The 17,036-nt window shown below is 46.9% G+C and overlaps 1 protein-coding gene across 1 annotated transcript in view; it reads right to left on the bottom strand.

Moving 5' to 3' along the window:
* Positions 1-14,106, bottom strand: part of PPM1F (protein phosphatase, Mg2+/Mn2+ dependent 1F) — a 413,152-nt gene extending 399,046 nt beyond the window's left edge. The window contains exon 1 of the mRNA XM_069619983.1: positions 13,948-14,106. The gene's annotated coding sequence lies outside the window, so the exon portion shown is untranslated. The remainder of the gene's footprint in view (positions 1-13,947) is intronic.
* Between the last annotated feature and the right edge of the window lie 2,930 nt (positions 14,107-17,036).

Raw genomic sequence — 17,036 nt, 5'->3', positions numbered from 1 at the left:
TGAAATACATTAATTGCCAATTGTGTCACTTGCCATATGTACAATATGGGGCAAAGATTGAGGACACTGCTTGGCACATTAACCCCTCCCCCCAGTGGACCATTCAGAGAACTTCCTGTTGACATGGGAGAGCGGTGCAATACATATCAGTACCTCGTTGTTATAGTTTGCCAGTTCTCCCGGTGGATTTAGGCTGGGCCATGTGTACATCCGGACGCTAAATCAGCGGCCACATTTTTCGTACGAGAGTTGTTCCCAGATGGTGAGTGTGAAGTTCTTAAATCCAATAATGGCACACACCTCTTCAACATGCTGGTTAAAGAAATAGCTGCATTGTTAGGCATTCGGCATAAGATGTGCTCCATATATCACCCGCAGGTCAATGGCTCTGTCAAGGGGATGAAAGGCCTCTTGAAGGGCAAATTGTCAAAGTTATGCACGACGCTCAAGAAGAATTTGGTCCACTGTTGGCCCTTCGCCCTTTTCAGTTTGAGGGCACAGCCCTGTAAAGACCATTACCTTTCGCCTCACAAAAACAGGATGGGACGGAGAATGCACATGCCACTTTGACCCATATGTAGTGCATCTGATGCTCACAGGGCCGACAGAATTTTGGGAGATGCGTTTACAGGATATTTGCATTAGTTACAACATGCATAAAAGTTCTTTCTCGCCAGATAGCGCCAAGAAGAAAAGAAGCAGACGACTGAACAGCGGCCACCCCCACACGCCTGCCACTGCCCCAGTTGTTCCCTGGCAATACAATATACATCAGAAATGTTATCTGCAGTTGGAGCAAGCCAAGGTTTAATGGACGATACACGGTAGTATATGCCACTCAGTTTGCAGAGAAAGTAAAGGAGTTGCAGTATTGGGTGCACCTTTCTGATGTCGGGAAGACTCCCCATAGAGCTCCCCCTTTGCCAGACTTCAGTGCTGCCTGATTAAAATGACAATTGATTAAATGAAGTTGCCAGCTCTTGCCGTCTTTTGTAAATAAAAACATTCCAGCGAATGATGTGTCTTCCTTTTAGGGCTATCTTCATTCAGTGTGTAACGGTGCACCTACAACCAAAGCACAACATTCCTGGTGGGGGTCCCCAAACTAAAACTCAAGCCCCGAGTTCGTGGGAAGCAATGCTTGCCCAAAGGGAACCACGGAATTTAGGTTTGGATATGGTCTCCATGCAGACAGTACCCCACAGCCATGCATTCAAGTGATGACACCAGACCTATCCTGGCGGTCTCCGCTAGGCTCCGGCACCCATTGCCACTGCAATGTCAATGTCCTCTCTCTTTCATACCGCTCACCTGGCCTCAGCATCATAAATCCCTGACTCATGTCCACAACTGAGATCGGTGGTAAAGGGCTATGGTTGTCCCACGCTGAGAGTAAAGGGGCGGGGCTAGGGGGAATACCTGGGCAGCAACCTACAATGGGGAGTTTGATTGGTTGCTCCGAACGACCTCCTCTATAAATCCAAAACATGTTCAAACACTAAGAGTTGCTCTGCTTCTTGCAGGCTACCCGTGGACACGAGGGAGAGGAGGAAGGCAAACTACCTGGGCGTATACGAGAACTGACCGAATGGCAACCAGGAAGCATCCCTATGCCGAAAGTACCCTGCAGCTGCTCGAGAGTGGACTGCAAAATAGGGACTGAAACAAGTCCCCCTGACGTTTTGTTATCTGCAGCACTGAATCCTTGCATTAAAGGCGAATTGTGTTTGTTAAAGCAACCCGGATTCCCTCGTGCTTTCACAAAGTGGTGGCAGCAGTGGGAAAACAAAGCACGTCATGGAATGAATTATTAAAACCCTTGCAAAGTCATCAAGCACAGACAGATCGCCAGGTATTTCAGCAGGCCATACAGATTCAGCCCGCAACACAGGAAAAGAACCAAGAGACAAAAGCAAATCACAGATTTAATGGCAGCTTCATGGCGACCTCCAGTGGTCCCGACATCAGTCTTGCAGAAATACCAACCCGGAGACAACCCTGGGATCGTTTTCACCAATTTCCAGAGGGCTGCCCATTTATGCCCAGTGGCCTGCAGAACGGTGGGGCAATTACATAGCCCCCTGCTAACAGGAGCTGCTATGCAAGGGGCTTATCAGGCCAGAAACCCCTCTGGGGACACCCCCTATCGGGAAATCAAGAGACGATATTGGAATGTCTGGGCATGGACGATGAAGCCTATAGACTACGTCTGAGGAAGACCAGACTACGGGCCGGAGAAACACCCAGACAACTGTATTATCACATACAGGACCTGACTGATAAAAGGGGCTGAAACAAACCAGCAGCATTACCGCCAAGCTGATGGCGAAAATACAGCAAGAGCAGTTCATCGAAGCCCTACCCGGACCTATTCAGTGCTGGGTCAGGCAGCACCACCGGCCTACCCTGGCTGAAGCCAACAAACATTGCATCTGCCTCCACAAAAGGCTGGCTCCTCTAAACAGCCTATCCCAGGAACTGCTAGTCTGGAGCACCCAAGAACTAGTGGTATACATACTTCTCCAGTTGAATCCAAGCCCGCTAGTTCAGAAGGAAGAAGAACCCATATCCCAAAACCACCCCAATATTTTTTATGTGGCGAATGGGGCCATATTGCCTGGTTTTGTCCACTCAAACCCAAAATTGAGCCCATGGACATCGGGGCCCTGCAAACAGGAGTATCGCAGACACCAAGCTTCATATATGGTGGACGTGACAATTGATGGATGACCCCACCCAAGGCCTCCTCGACAGTGAGAGTCAACAGACGGCTATCAGATCAAACGTTAGTTGATGTAAGAAATGTGATGGTCCCTCCATCCGAGTTAAATGCGTACATGGGGACATGAAGACATATCTTTCTAGGGTGGTAAACGTGGGCTTGAACAATACCCATTCCGTTGTATGGGCCACCATAATGCCTTCTCTGCCATCTACCGTCCTACTAGGGACTGAACTTCCCACCTTCAGCGATTGTGTCAAGGAAGTGGAGTGGCTTCGGGCAGCCCCTTTTTCAAGCATAGAATTTACAGGGCCAGAACTGCAGCGACTTCAGAAAAGCTGACGCAAGGTGAGATTGGGGAAAAGGAACTGGACCAGCACAAGAGCAGTGGGGTGTGTAACCAACTGGATGACAGAAGGCACAGAAGCCACTTTCAGCAGCAAGTCCCAAACTGACCCTACATTACAGAAAGCCTGCAAACAGGCCCTCACCAACCCACCAGGAACCACTGGACCATGGCTCAAGGAGAAAGTGGGGGGGGCTGTATAACCAAGTGATGATTGACAGAGAGACAAGGAAGTCAGTTGGTGCCAGAGGGGTTCTGAGACGTTGTTCTCAAACTAGCTATCGCAGGACTCCGGGGAGCCGAAAAGATGCAAGGAAAGGTTCTGAAGTGGTTCTACTGGCCCGGAGTATATCAAGACATTAGTAGGTACTGCCAAGAATGTGCTATGTGTCAATAAAGCAGTCCCCACATCCCTCCACCCCTCCGCCTGGTCCCCCATGCAACTAATGCCTCTGATCAAAGAACTGTTCCTTCGGATTGGAATGGACACCATTGGCCCGCTAGATCCCACCAGCCATTGCTATGAGTATCTCTTAGTCATGGTTGACTATGCTACACGCTACCCAGAAGCCAGCGGCACCCAAGTATGTGACGACCTCATTCTGTTTTTTGCGAGGGTAGAAATACCTGGGGAAATTGTCACAGACCAAGGGCGGAATTTCATATCCACCATCACGAAGAGAGTCTGCCAGCAACTAAAGATCAAACAGATCAGAACATCGATTTACCATCCCCATACAGATGGATTGGTAGAACGTTATAATAAAACATTAAAACAAATGTTGAAGAAGGTTACTGCTCCAACCGTTAACTGAGACCGTGCTCTGCCTTGGGTCCTCATGGTCTTCGAGAAACGCTACAAATTTTTGACAGGCTTCTCCCCCTTCAAACTATTATTCGGCCACCGGTCCCGAATCGTCCTCCACATAGTCAGGAAAGAACGGGAGAACCAATATGAAGAACAACCCCTGGCTAGTTATGTAATGTAAATGAGGACCCATCTTGGTAAACTCAGGTCAATGGCGCAATCCAACCTAGGACTAGCCCAATGCACCCAAGAAGAAACCTAAAACGAAGAAAGTTGATTGAGAACCTTCAAGCCAGGTGACAAGATGTTGGTCCCACTACTCAAAACAAGATGTTATCCCAGTTGAAGGGACCTTATACAATAACTTCTCTTCTAGAACCAGTCATCCATCTAGTACATCAACCTGAGACACAGGATAAGGAAACAAACTACCATGTCAACTTACTCAAGGAGTGGAAGGAGGCACTGAAACCAATGGCATGTTGTTCGCCAAAGAAACACCCGATGAACAATTCCCTCTGAGAGACCCTCCCGGGTAACAGAACGTCCAGTGGGGTTCTTCCCTGGGACATCAAGAGCAACAAGAAATTACAAAAAGGTGCTCAACCCATACGCTCACGTCTTCTCCAGTCTACCGGGAAGAACCAACCTCATAGAACACGCGATCAACACTATTCTGAACTGCACTGTTCGGGTTGCAACATTATAGGATTCCCGAAGCAAAAACAGAGTCCAGACAGAAATAGAGGAAATGTTAAAAATTAACATCATCGAACTCTCGACTAGCCCATGGTCATATCCGAGAGTCCTTGTACCAAAGCCCAATGGATCCACAAGATTCTATATGGATTTCCGCCAGCTGAACGCTCCATTATCCAACAAGGCCTACCCAATGCCATGGATAGATGTACTACTGGGAAGGTTAGGATCTGCGGTATACCAGAGAACTATCGACCTCACAAAGGATTACTGGCAGATACCCTTACGGAAGAAGGACAAGCCTACGACGGCATTTGCCAGCCCGCGTGGTCTTTTCTAGTTCACCGTCCTTCTATTCGGCCTTCACGAGGCCCCGGACACTTTTCAATCCCTCATGGACCGGGTACTGGTTCCCCACACGGCATACAGCTCTGCCTACCTTGATGGCATCTCCGTATTCAGTGGAACCTGGGCAAAACACCTTAAAAATGTTGTCACAGCCCTGAATGCTGCTGGGCTTTGCATCAACCGCAAAAAGACTGCCCTAGGGCCCAACCAGATCCGCTAACCCGGATACATGGTCAGAGGAGGAGTAATCAAGCCCCAGGTCGACAAGGTTGATGCCATCTTACGTCTACCCTTACCCTGCAGTAAAAAAAGTACAAAGGCAATCCTGGGGTTTGTTGGTTATTACCGGCGCTTTATTCCTATGTTCTCAAGCTTAGCTGCCCCCCTTGCTGATGTCCTAAAGTCATCACATTCTGGGGGCCTGTCCAGTGATCAATCCGAGCTTTCCAGGCATTGAATACTGTCATATCTGCACTCCGGTGTTGCATTGTCTGAACTTTTCACAGCATTTATTTCTACAAACAGATGCCTCCGGCAGCGGCTTGGGCACTATGCTGTCGCAGGGTACGGAAGATGATCTGTAATCAATTGCCTTCATTAGCCAGAAGCTGTTGCCTCATGAACTGACGTTCTCGACAATCGAGAAGGAGTGCCTTGCTATAAAGTGGGCTGTGGCGGCCTTGCCATACTACCTCCTGGGTTGGTCCTTTACCCTCTTCACCGATCATGCCCCTCTTCAGTGGTTGGCCCTACCGAAGGACTCAAACCACGTGTGTTAAGGTGGCTCCTTACGCTGCAGCCTTTTACATTTAGGACCATGCACAAGCCTGAAGCATTCCAATTGGTCGCCTACTACCTGTCTAGAAGTGTCGATCTGTCCGAATGGCTAGATCCCTCGAGGGGGGTGTGTAACGGCTCGCCTAAGTATGGTGCACGACATTCCTGGAAAGGGGGTCCCCGAACTACAACTCAAGCCCCACGTCGGCGGGAAGCAATGCTTGCCGAAAGGGAACCACGAAATTCAGGATCGGATGCATCAACCGTGCCGACAGTACCCCACACCCATGCATTCAAGTGATGACCCCCAGACCTAACCTGACCGGCTCTGTTAGGCTCTGGCACTAACTGCAATGTCAATGTCTCTTCTCCTTAACACCACTCACCTGGCATCGTAAAGCCCCGACTGACGTCCACAACTGGGATTGCTGGCGAAGGGCTATGGCGATCCAACGCTGAGAGTAAAGGGGGCAGGGCTAGGGAGAATACCTGGGCAACAGCCTACAAGGGTGAGTTTTATTGACCGTTCCTAACGACCTCTATTAATCCAAAACATACTCAAGCACTAGGGACAGTCGTTCTGCTGCTTGCAGGCTAGTCGTGGATACGAGAGAGAGAAGGAAAGAGAACTATGCTGTGCATACAAGGACTGACCGAATGGCAACCAGGAAGCATCCCTACTGCCGAAAGTACCCTGCAGCTGCTCGAGGGTGGACTGGAAAATAGGCACCGAAGCAAGTCCCACAACATTTTGTTATTTGCAGCATTGAATACTTGCATTAAAGGCAAATTGTTTTTGTTAAAGCAACCCGGCTTCCCTCGTCCTCAAACAGTGGTATAACGTGTTTGTTTTAATATTATGCATCATAACAACCCTTATTGCATGGTTGCCTCATTCTTCTCGCCCCCTGTAGATTTCACATTGCAAGTATTGCATCAATAATGTCTATATTGTTCATATGTGTAGGATTATGCATGTATTCGTTAAGCCAGTTTATATGGGAGGGACATATTATATGGTGTAGTGAACAAGACTTTTTTGAATATGGTAATGTTCAAAGTGACGTTTTTCAAAATGGGTTTGAAAATATGAATAGAACCCAGACACTCAATACGGTTACATGGGGTTGGAAGCCACGGATCAAGGGAGGAGTTGAAGAGAAGGAATATGACCAATATAAAAGGGTAGCATTTGGAACAATGACTGATGTGCACCATCCAGAATTCAGTAACCTGTGGTACAGTCACATGAGCTCAGTGGGGTCAAATGGGAGCGGATATGTTTGCTCTCTCATCCTGCATGCCCCAGGGGCACCCAAAATGCTAGTACTCTATTAGATGCCACCCCTAGAAGCCCAGTGTTTAGTCCATTTGGCACTGTGTCTGGTATGAAGCATGTTCCAAGGGCACAGAGTACGACTTGTATTGATGGACAAAGACGAGGAAAAATGTGCAAGTGATGAAAAAGATCCCTGGTGCAAAGCACCCCCATTGCTGAAGATGAACGGGGTGTTGTTCGTATCCAACAGATGGGAAGAGACAGTAGTATGCTGCACGGCAGGGGGGTTGGCAGGATTCGATGAAGAGAACATTTGGATTATGAACAAGAACTGTCTTACCATATAGGCGACTTATGTGTCAAAATGAACATGGATTGAAACAAATGAAACTCCAATGAAAGAGCAAGCGTCAGACGAACATGAGGTTCGTTTCCGAAGACATGGGACTGTTCTATTGCACCAAATATAATCAATTACACATAAAGGTAAAGAAAACCCATCATATTCTAGAGATTCTGTAGCTAATTATTCCAATACACCAAAAGGCGTTGGCAAAATCTGGAAATACGCTGATATATCGGGTTCAGAAGTCCACATGCAGAACAATGAAATGATCCCACTGGGTACCATTTACGTAACTATACAGTGGGCTGGACAGTCTAAAAATCAGCATGCAGAAATGCATCTAGTATTTGCTGGCCAACAAAGCCCTTTCAGAGTCCCTCTGATTATCACAAAGCAAGCTTTGGAGCTTTATTTTTCAGAAAATGCTTCCTAACATTAGTATCGCCCATTTCTAAGATAAATGTTTTAATACAATTCAGGGTTTTAAACATTTCTTCATTGATATCCGACTGAATTTTATATAAATACAAATACAATATTTGGTGAGAAGAACCATTTCAATCAAGTTAATTTGACCTAAAATGGCAATTAGGAGAGAGGTCCATTATGCTAGTGTTATCTATAACGGTCTATGGTGGGATCCTAATCTTTCTATCAACAAATATGTAACCATGGATGCTAACAGCCTCCTATTACATACATTTTATTAGTTGTGTAACATTCAATTTAAACACCAAGAAGGCAACACATTGCACAACTGCTTCAATAACAGTTACTGCTGGTTCTGATCTAACAATCAACTTTACAATCCCCTTTAGCAATTTTTTTTTTAAAATGATTTAATTGGCTGCTTTTCTTTTTTTAACTGAAGGTTCCAAATATATAAACAGAAGAGGGGATAGTGGGCACCCCTACTGTGTCGCCCTAAAAATAGTAAAGGAGCCAGGTGCTTCCCGTATTACCTGCACATGCTGTTAAGCTTTCACATAGTGCAGACATACAACTAAGACAATATTTTGGAAATGTCCCCTCCACCCCAAAACATTGGCAACCATTCCCTCGCTGCTACATCAAAGTGGAAGCCAGTTTTACAAGCTCTGCCATGACCCACCCTTGTACGGGTCTTGACTAGGCAGCCTTGTTGTATGGCAATGCAGCCAATTGGTCTGATTATTTGCAAAAATATTCCGATCCACATTCAAAACGGTACGAGTCAACGGGGAGCACAATGAACAGAGTCTTTTCCCTTCTTTGAGAAAGAAGCACTCCTAGACACTGCCATACATATCTAGCCAAAAGATTATCTTAAAGTCAGACAGACATTTAAAGCTGAGAGGACATCCCATCCTCTACTGTCTTGCCACCCACTATCAGTTATAGGGTCTGTCATGGCTTCACTCGCGTGTGCCCTCAATCTTGCAAGGTCCATTCCGCTCAAATAATAATATAATCAGACAAACAAGCACTAGAAACAAAACGCTCTCCCTTCGCCATAAGAACATACCAGCATTCACCTTTTTCTTTTTTTCTCCCCTTTACTGAATTTTGGCTTAAAAATTAAATCTTTCACAACGTGTCTAAAATGTCACACATATATTACAACTGTATATTCACATAAACTCAGATTATTTCCATACTTATTTCGAAATATAAAATTCAAAATATGAACAAATCGAAGTTATAACTCGCTTCACCTCTAAACCTTTAGAATAAATAAGATGTTTTGCAGTTGCCAAAAAGTGGCCATTCTTGCATACGAGACAAGTCTGAGACTATTTGTATCATTCGCCTTGTCCCCATTATTTCTAAAGTGCACAAAACATTAAATCTTTATCTCATGCATAACGCTCAATACTTCAAACATGGACATTTTATAAAGCTTTGGGGTGGAAAGCCTAGCTTCCTTGGGAATTTTGCATATATTTTTAACAGCACTTGTTTGCATAGAAATAGTTTGCTGGTGAACCAATCTGGAATGTTTTAGTAGCATCTGATTATCCATCACACTTCTGAACTCCTATTTGTGGCCAATATTGGGAAAGAAGATCAAAACATTAGTAACGGTTTCCATAAATGAATCTCATATGGGGAGCCAATTACAATTTTGGATCACTCCAATGTCTATGCCATGCAATGTACAGGGGATAAACTTTAACCTACAAAAATAACAGGGAATCACCAAAAATCGCAAATATTTCAGTACGTTTCCCCATTCGAGTTGCAAGTGGCTTCAACGTGTTCATCGCCTTCATTTTAATCTTAATGTCTTGATCATGAATATACATACAGAAACCTAAGTATCCCATTTCCTTCACTCCCTCTAACAGCGTATTGTAAAATCTTCATCTAAAATGGCTATACATTTTCTCTCTAAGATTTACTTTCATTAATAATCAAGTTGCTGTATTACGCATATTTTGACATCTTATTCAAAGTTCTTTTAGGCCAATGGGCGGAAGGGAGTCAAGTTTAACAAAACAAGGATTGCCCCTGTATGCCAATCTATGTAGGTTTATGTGACCCAATTTCGGCAGAAAGGCTAACCCTGTATTCAGAGCCTCTTGAATACCCGAAATATACAAATTAAAACGTGTGGGCGCTAAACACATCCCTGTCTTACATATGTAACAATATGGATCTTTGTTGACATAGCTCCTGCAGCATTCAGCCTTACTAGTGAGGCGCTGCCTTTATATAACAACAACATACTCCTCTTTAATAGGCCACCACGGATTCACCAGCCCACCAGTTTCTTTCACATGCTCACCATATCAACACGGTCAAACGCTGCAGTCAGATCCAAACATGCTGAATATAATGTTACATTATGAGAGCTATGGGAATGTATTTGACATAGATTATAAATAAAACCATTGGAGGCATACTCTTCCCCATCCTAAACCCAATCATTGAAGTCCGCCAAGATTAACATTGCCAACACGTTTCTTTCAACATCAACAAAGTCCATCAGTCGATAATTGGTAGGAGTTTCTCTCTCCCCCGTGTTCGCAGATGGGTACTATTGTCGCTATATGCCAAGTCTTAACGCAGTCCATTTTAGCAGTTCATTTATTCAACAAAATATCTACAATATATGCCTTTTTTACTGACCACAAACCACGCTCACCCCATCTTCCCCCGCCATATGGACCTCTTCTCACCTGTCCCCCTCCCAACACCCCAATTTATCACACATTGTTAACTTCTCCAACTGCACTGAACCCAATCCCAGTGTTTTCACACGCCCCACCCTCCCACACTTTATCCCCCATTAGCAACCCACCATCCTTATCTTAAATTCTATATGCAAGTACTAACCCCTATGAGAACCTATGGCCTAGATGCCCTTTTTGATATTGACCTTGGATGGCTGCAGGTCATCGAGGGGAAATTTTGGCGACGCATCCTTGGTTTGGCACCAGGAGTCCCTATGGCCATTATACGCTTGGAATTGGGTGTGCCCTCTCTTTATGCCACAATCATGACAAAGAGATTAGGGTTTTTCTGAAGATGTATAGTGGATCAGATAATCCTTTATTGTCTACGATATATCAGGAGCTATGTAAAAAACAGAACTCTGGTTCTCCGTATGCCAAAATGACAAAACATCTAGCTGACATTGGTTGGGCCTGGCATGGAGGGGAGTACTCATTACTGGTTCAAAAGGCATTGAATAAGCGGGTTGATATGTGGGACTGGCTAGAGAACTTTGCCCACCTCCACTCACTGAAAAGTTATCAGTTTGTACAATATAGGCTCTATACCTTTATGAAACCTCAGGCGTATCTGAATCTCTGCCCCTCCAAAAGGCTATGACGTTTTATATTACTACTTCGGATGGAGCAGCTCCCGACTCTGATGGTCACGGGCAGAAGAGAACAAATTCCAAGGGACCAACGGACTTGTAGGATATGTAAAGCTGACATCAAACTAGAGACAGCTAGACATTTATTGACCCAATGATAGATGTAATCCACCGGCATATAGGGTTGTTTACCCATGACCTGGGTACAATCAGTGATTTAAATTTTTGGCATCATTGCATCAATTCCGAGAGTCTGCGGATGCTAACGGCCTATTATAACATCTAAGTATTGAAGAAACTTTGGGCATTAAGATCTGAATAGCATCTGGAAAAAATATGCCACGTAATGTTTTTTTAACTTCATGTTACATATGGGGAAATATTATGGTTTTAATGTGCCCATTGTTATGTGGTTGAAGGTAGTGCTGCTGGTAGGTGCATGGATTCATCTTTAGTACATTTATTGGTGTTGCTTTGGTGTTGAGATGAGCTGATGATGTACAGTAATAGAAACGTTATATTATTATACGGTAGTGAGACATGTGATTTTTAGGTTATTCATCCTTTCAGCCTGTAGATTAATCTACTTTTTTAGTATGTTTATATGCTGTTTTAGTTATTGGCTATTTGAGGATTTGTTTCTTGTATTATCAAATGTATATGTACAAATGTTAGATGATGTGTAAAGTTTATTAATGTAAACTGAATCACATTAAATAAATATATATTATCTTAAATTGCCTACTAGCCACACAAAACCACTGTCTCCTGCTACCAGCCTCATTCGCCTTCAACACTCCATACTCTTACCAACTAAAAACTTTGCCTCTCAATCCCCTCCTCACGCCCTGCCTCTCAACACCCTTAACCAGTCTCTGCATTTGGCTATCAACTCCACATTGGTCTTTTGAAAACTCCCGAAATCTGGAAACTCTTCCCCTTCCCACCCACCATCCCAACGTACTGCTGAACTCGAATCCTGGTTTTCTAACCCCAACAGTGGTGCAGAGGTTCTCTACCCAAATACATACGTATATTTTTCCGTTTGTTTCTCTTGCACAGTAGCACGATTACTATCCCATCATTAAACCTCCAACGTAGCTAATCAATATTACCTCACCCTACTCTTTCTGTATCCAGTCTTGCTCCACCAAGTTCAATGTAGCTTGAGGCTCATGGCGCCAGATGATATAATAGTACATAGCCAAATGCAGAAATACCCTGATGCCTACACACCAACAACCAGTTTATATGACTAAACTACAGTGCCAACAAGACCCCTACGAGTTCAAAATACCATTAAGCTACACGTGCATCAAGAAATAACCAATGAAATAAACAAGCACGCACCACCGAGCAACAATGCACATTGCAACATTACTCTGCTGGCAGCCCTTGGCTAAGAGGCAGACTGATGCAATGAAACGGAATGTGAAATCTCTTTGTTGCACCCATGTAGCCATACCACATAAATGTTGAAATGCATACCAGTCAGAAATGTATGTTTGAAATGCCAGCTATGATCGGCTACCATCTCCCAGAAACCCAGGTCAAGGCAAGCCTTCACAACGAAGACCCCCCAGGTAATACAAGTTCATAAACGGCATATGAGCATTTACAAAGGACTTCTAACAATAACAGAAATAGGACTTGGCCAGCAGGTGATTAGCACATGACTTCGCATACTGCGAACGGTAGGCACAACACAGATCTGGCGGGCAAATGCAAAACAGACAAACTTTCTACTACCAGGCACAGAACACCTTTGTTTTATGGGGGTATGGGGAAAGAGAATCACAAAACTATGAATGTGGTAAAAAAAATTAGGACAGCACATACATATAAAGTAGAAGCAGAAATTATGCATCCTGCCTCCTGCAGGATCTACCCTGGGCCAGTAACAACAAGGAGCAGGAACCAGGCTGACCCAGGTTATGTATAAAAGGAACACGCTTTATTCTCTTGGTTACAGGTTCAGATCAGAAAGTAGGAGAGATAAGATAAGTAGCTTCTACCCTGGTTCCCTGCCCAGCTCCAAGTCCCCAACCGTCTACCTGGAATTCCCAGATGCCCCAACACTCCAAGCTCCACTAGCATTCCACCACAGCTCTTGCACTCACTCAGGCATCATTCATGACATATAGGAAACTACAAGCACATACATATAAAGTAGAAGCAGAACAAGATCTCCAAGCCAACCTAGTGAATGTCCCATGCCAATACAAGGAGCTTCATCGCAGAACTATAAATGTGGCATACACGGAGCAGCTTTAGCAAGACACAGTAACATAGCAGCCTGCAATGTAACAAACTGCAACGGTGCTGGCGTGAAAAGAGATTTTGTTCATTGTCCCTGGCAGGGATCATACACGCCTGTTGAGGTTGCACAGAAATAATGTCTCCCTAACAGGGATGTGGGGTGTCACTTGGCCAATAGTAGGGGACATTGGCTGCCCCTGGAGCGACCCTGGCATGCTAAACGGATGGGGAAACCCGGAGAGGGCGATCAGACCGCCGAGCTAAAACTGGCTGGAGACGGGACGCTGTTTCTGGGTGGGTGGGCGAGGAGCAGGCTATGTAGGGTGCAGAACAACTGTAAGAGTTGGAGGGAACGGTGGGGGTGCTTGGCACAGAAAGTCTCAGTAACCCCGAAACAGGACACTGACATAAGTGCCCATAGGGATGCTTGCAGATCACACAGATGCGACACCGTGACCCGGCTGAAGCAATTGCTTCCTCTCGTCGCGGGAGGGTACACAGCATTGCAGTACCACACTGAACGGAGCACATGGTCGCCCGGGAGCGGCACATACTCACCCCTAGCGCTTATTCTCCGCCTGGTGCCCGCTGCACGAAGCTCCCTCCTGTCAGAGCAGGCACAGGCAAGCAGTGCTGCACTGCGCCTGCGCGGAGGGGGCGTGTCAGCATGCATGCTCAATCAACATCTGCCAAAACACTGGGCGCACGAGAACTGCCGGAAGGGCAGTGCCTAGTTCCCGTTTGAGAAACGGACCATAGCAACGCCCTAGTTTCCCTTATTCACGTGACTTGGACACGTTCCGTTCCCTACCATTCACGTAGCGTCCGACGTCACCATTGCGATTCCCCGTCTGGGAATTGGACCGTTGGTTGCTAGGGACATGGGAAATAGCTGCTTCGTTGTGAGCAGGCTAGTTTCCATTAGAGAATTGGCCCCTTTGGCCCTAGGTAGGCCGTTGCTATGGTCGGAACTTGACACATAATACCATAACATCATTTGTAGCCCTATTTAATTGATTGGGGAATGGAAGCCAGAGACAAGAACTTCTGAAATGTTAATGTTGAAGGACATTTGTACCGCGCACTATCACCACCGGAGTGGTCCCCTGGCGCTCGAGTGGTCCCCTGGCGCTCGGGCGGCTCTGAAAGAGGAGGGGGGGTTTGAGTTAGTGGGAGGAAGCAGGAAAAGTGCAAGAGAGCAGTGATGTGCTGTTAGCGGCCTCAGCCCGGTGGGTCCGTTGGCTGGGCCTGGGGTGTTTGTGGCCGGTAGTCGTCGTGTACCGTTGTGCGAGTCTATGTGTGTTTGTTGTGCTGTAGGTTTTGGTTGTGTTTGGTTTGGAGTTTGAGTGGTGTACGCAGAAAGGGAAATCGTTAGTGGGGTTGGTTAGTTTGCATCTCTGTCCTGAATTGAGGTGCTCGGCTTCGGTAGTCTCCCCTGATGCGCCTCTGTCCTGACCTGGGTCTGGCTGGCATACAAGGTTCCTTACTCCTCTGACCCCCCACCTCTATCATGCTCCCTCATAGCCCCCCCTGCCCTCCATTCATACTCCTGCATACATGCCAACATTCTGTGACCAAAAATCTGTAGGAATCTTAAAGTTTCAAAAATAGTCAGGCGAGGAGGTAATGATAGGAATTGGGCGCGTCAGCAGCCCATTGTCATTGGATGAGCCCGCCGCCGCGGGTGCATTCAATGACAATGAGGCACCTGCCACGCCTTCTGCCATCACGCCAGCTCGGGGGAGCCCTTGAAAGACTCGCCAGAGTTGACGTAATGGGGGGCTAATGGTGCCTTTTGTGAAAGGCACTCGCGGCGGAGGGGCGCCCTTAGCCCACCGCCGTGGGCGCCTTTTACATCAAAGGCCTGCATGCTGTGCCTTCTCCCACTACGCCAGCTCGGGGAAGTCCTTGAAAGACTCCCCTGAGCTGGCGTGGTGGGGGGCTAATGGCGCCCTTGGCCAAAGGCACCCGCGGTGGAGGGGCGCTTTTAGCCCACCGCCGTGGGTGCCTTTGACATTAAAAGCCTGCATGCTGCGCCTTCTCCCGCTACGCCAGCTCGGGGAAGTCCTTGAAAGACTCCGAGTTGGCGTGGTGGGGGGCTAATGGCGCCTTTTGCCAAAGGCACCCGCGGCGGAGGGGCGCTTTTAGCCCACCGCATTGGATGCCTTTGACATTAACAGCCTGCATGCCGCGCCTTCTCCCGCTACGCCAGCTCGGGGAAGTCCTTGAAAGACTCCCCCGAGTTGGTGTGGTGGGGGGCTAATGGCGCCTTTGACCAAAGGCACCCGCGGTGGAGGGGCACTTTTAGCCCACCGCCGTGGGTGCCTTTGACATTAAAAGCCTGCATGCTGCACCTTCTCCCACTAGGCCAGCTCGGGGAAGTCCTTGAAAGACTCCCCGAATTGGCATGGTGGGGGGCTAAGGGCACCTTTTGCCAAAGGCACCCGCGGCGGAGGGGTGCCTTTAGCCCACCGCCGTGGGTGCCTTTGACATTAAAAGCTGCATGCTGCGCCTTCTCCCGCTACGCCAGCTCGGGGAAGTCCTTGAAAGACTCCGAGTTGGCGTGGTGGGGGGCTAATGTTGCCTTTTGCCAAAGGCACCCGCGGCGGAGGGGCGCTTTTAGCCCACCGCCGTGGGTGCCTTTGACATTAAAAGCCTGCATGCCGCGCATTCTCCCGGTATGCCAGCTCGGGGAAGTCCTTGAAAGACTCCCCCGAGCTGGCGTGGTGGGGGGCTAATGGCGCCTTTTGCCAAAGGCTCCCGCGGCGGAGGGTGCGCTTTAGCCCACCGCCGTGGGTGCCTTTGACATTAAAAGCCTGCATGCCGCGCATTCTCCCGGTATGCCAGCTCAGGGGAGCCCTTGAAAGACTCCCCCGAGCTGGCGTGGGCAAAAAAAAAAAAAATGTAAAAAAAAAAAAATTTTTTTTTTTTTTTTTTTTTTTACAAAAAAAAATCGGTATTTGGTGTTAAAAAATCGGTAGGCGGTAGGACTGCTTCAAAAGCGGTATCCTACCGCCTAAATCGGTAGGGTTGGCAAGTATGCTCCTGTGGCCAGTGCACCTGCCAATGTCAACATCTCAGGTAGTGTGGTGATTGACAATTCCACAACACTGTGGTACCTGGCGTTAGCTAACGGGCGGGCAGGAAGTGTTGCTGGGGTAGTTGACTCAGTGTCCGTGCGTGTCGCCTGTGTTCCGGTCCATCCGGTGTCACCCGTCCAGGTGCCGCGGGAGCTTCCCTGTCTGTTCGGGGTTGTCCGTGTCCTTTCCAGTTTAGTCATCCTTTTTCCTGTTTCGGTTTTCAGTTTTTAATCTGTGGTGTTGAAGAGCCAGGTTTTTGCGATTTCCTGAATTTTAGGTGATCTTCAGTGTTTCTTATTTCTTTTGGTATGTTGTTCCAGGTTTTTGCGGCCCAGTGGTAGAAGGAGGTGCCTCCAAGTTTTTTCTTGAGGTAGGGTTTGAGTTCCAGGCGGATTTCGTTGCTTGATCGGAGGGGTCTCGTTGGTTTGTAGACAGTTTCTTTTGTAGGAAGTCTGCTGATTGCCCTGTGCGTTATGCACATTGTTTTGAAGGTGATACAATGTTTTACCGGGAGCCAGTGTAGTGTTTTTAGGGCTGGAGTGATGTGGTCTCTTCTGGACAGTTTGA

The sequence above is a fragment of the Ambystoma mexicanum genome, chromosome 10, assembly GCF_040938575.1.
Source record: "Ambystoma mexicanum isolate Mex_15411 chromosome 10, UKY_AmexF1_1, whole genome shotgun sequence".
In the NCBI taxonomy this organism is placed as follows: domain Eukaryota; kingdom Metazoa; phylum Chordata; class Amphibia; order Caudata; family Ambystomatidae; genus Ambystoma; species Ambystoma mexicanum.
Note: the sequence above shows the minus strand (reverse complement) of the source record. Positions and strands in the feature narration are given on the sequence as shown.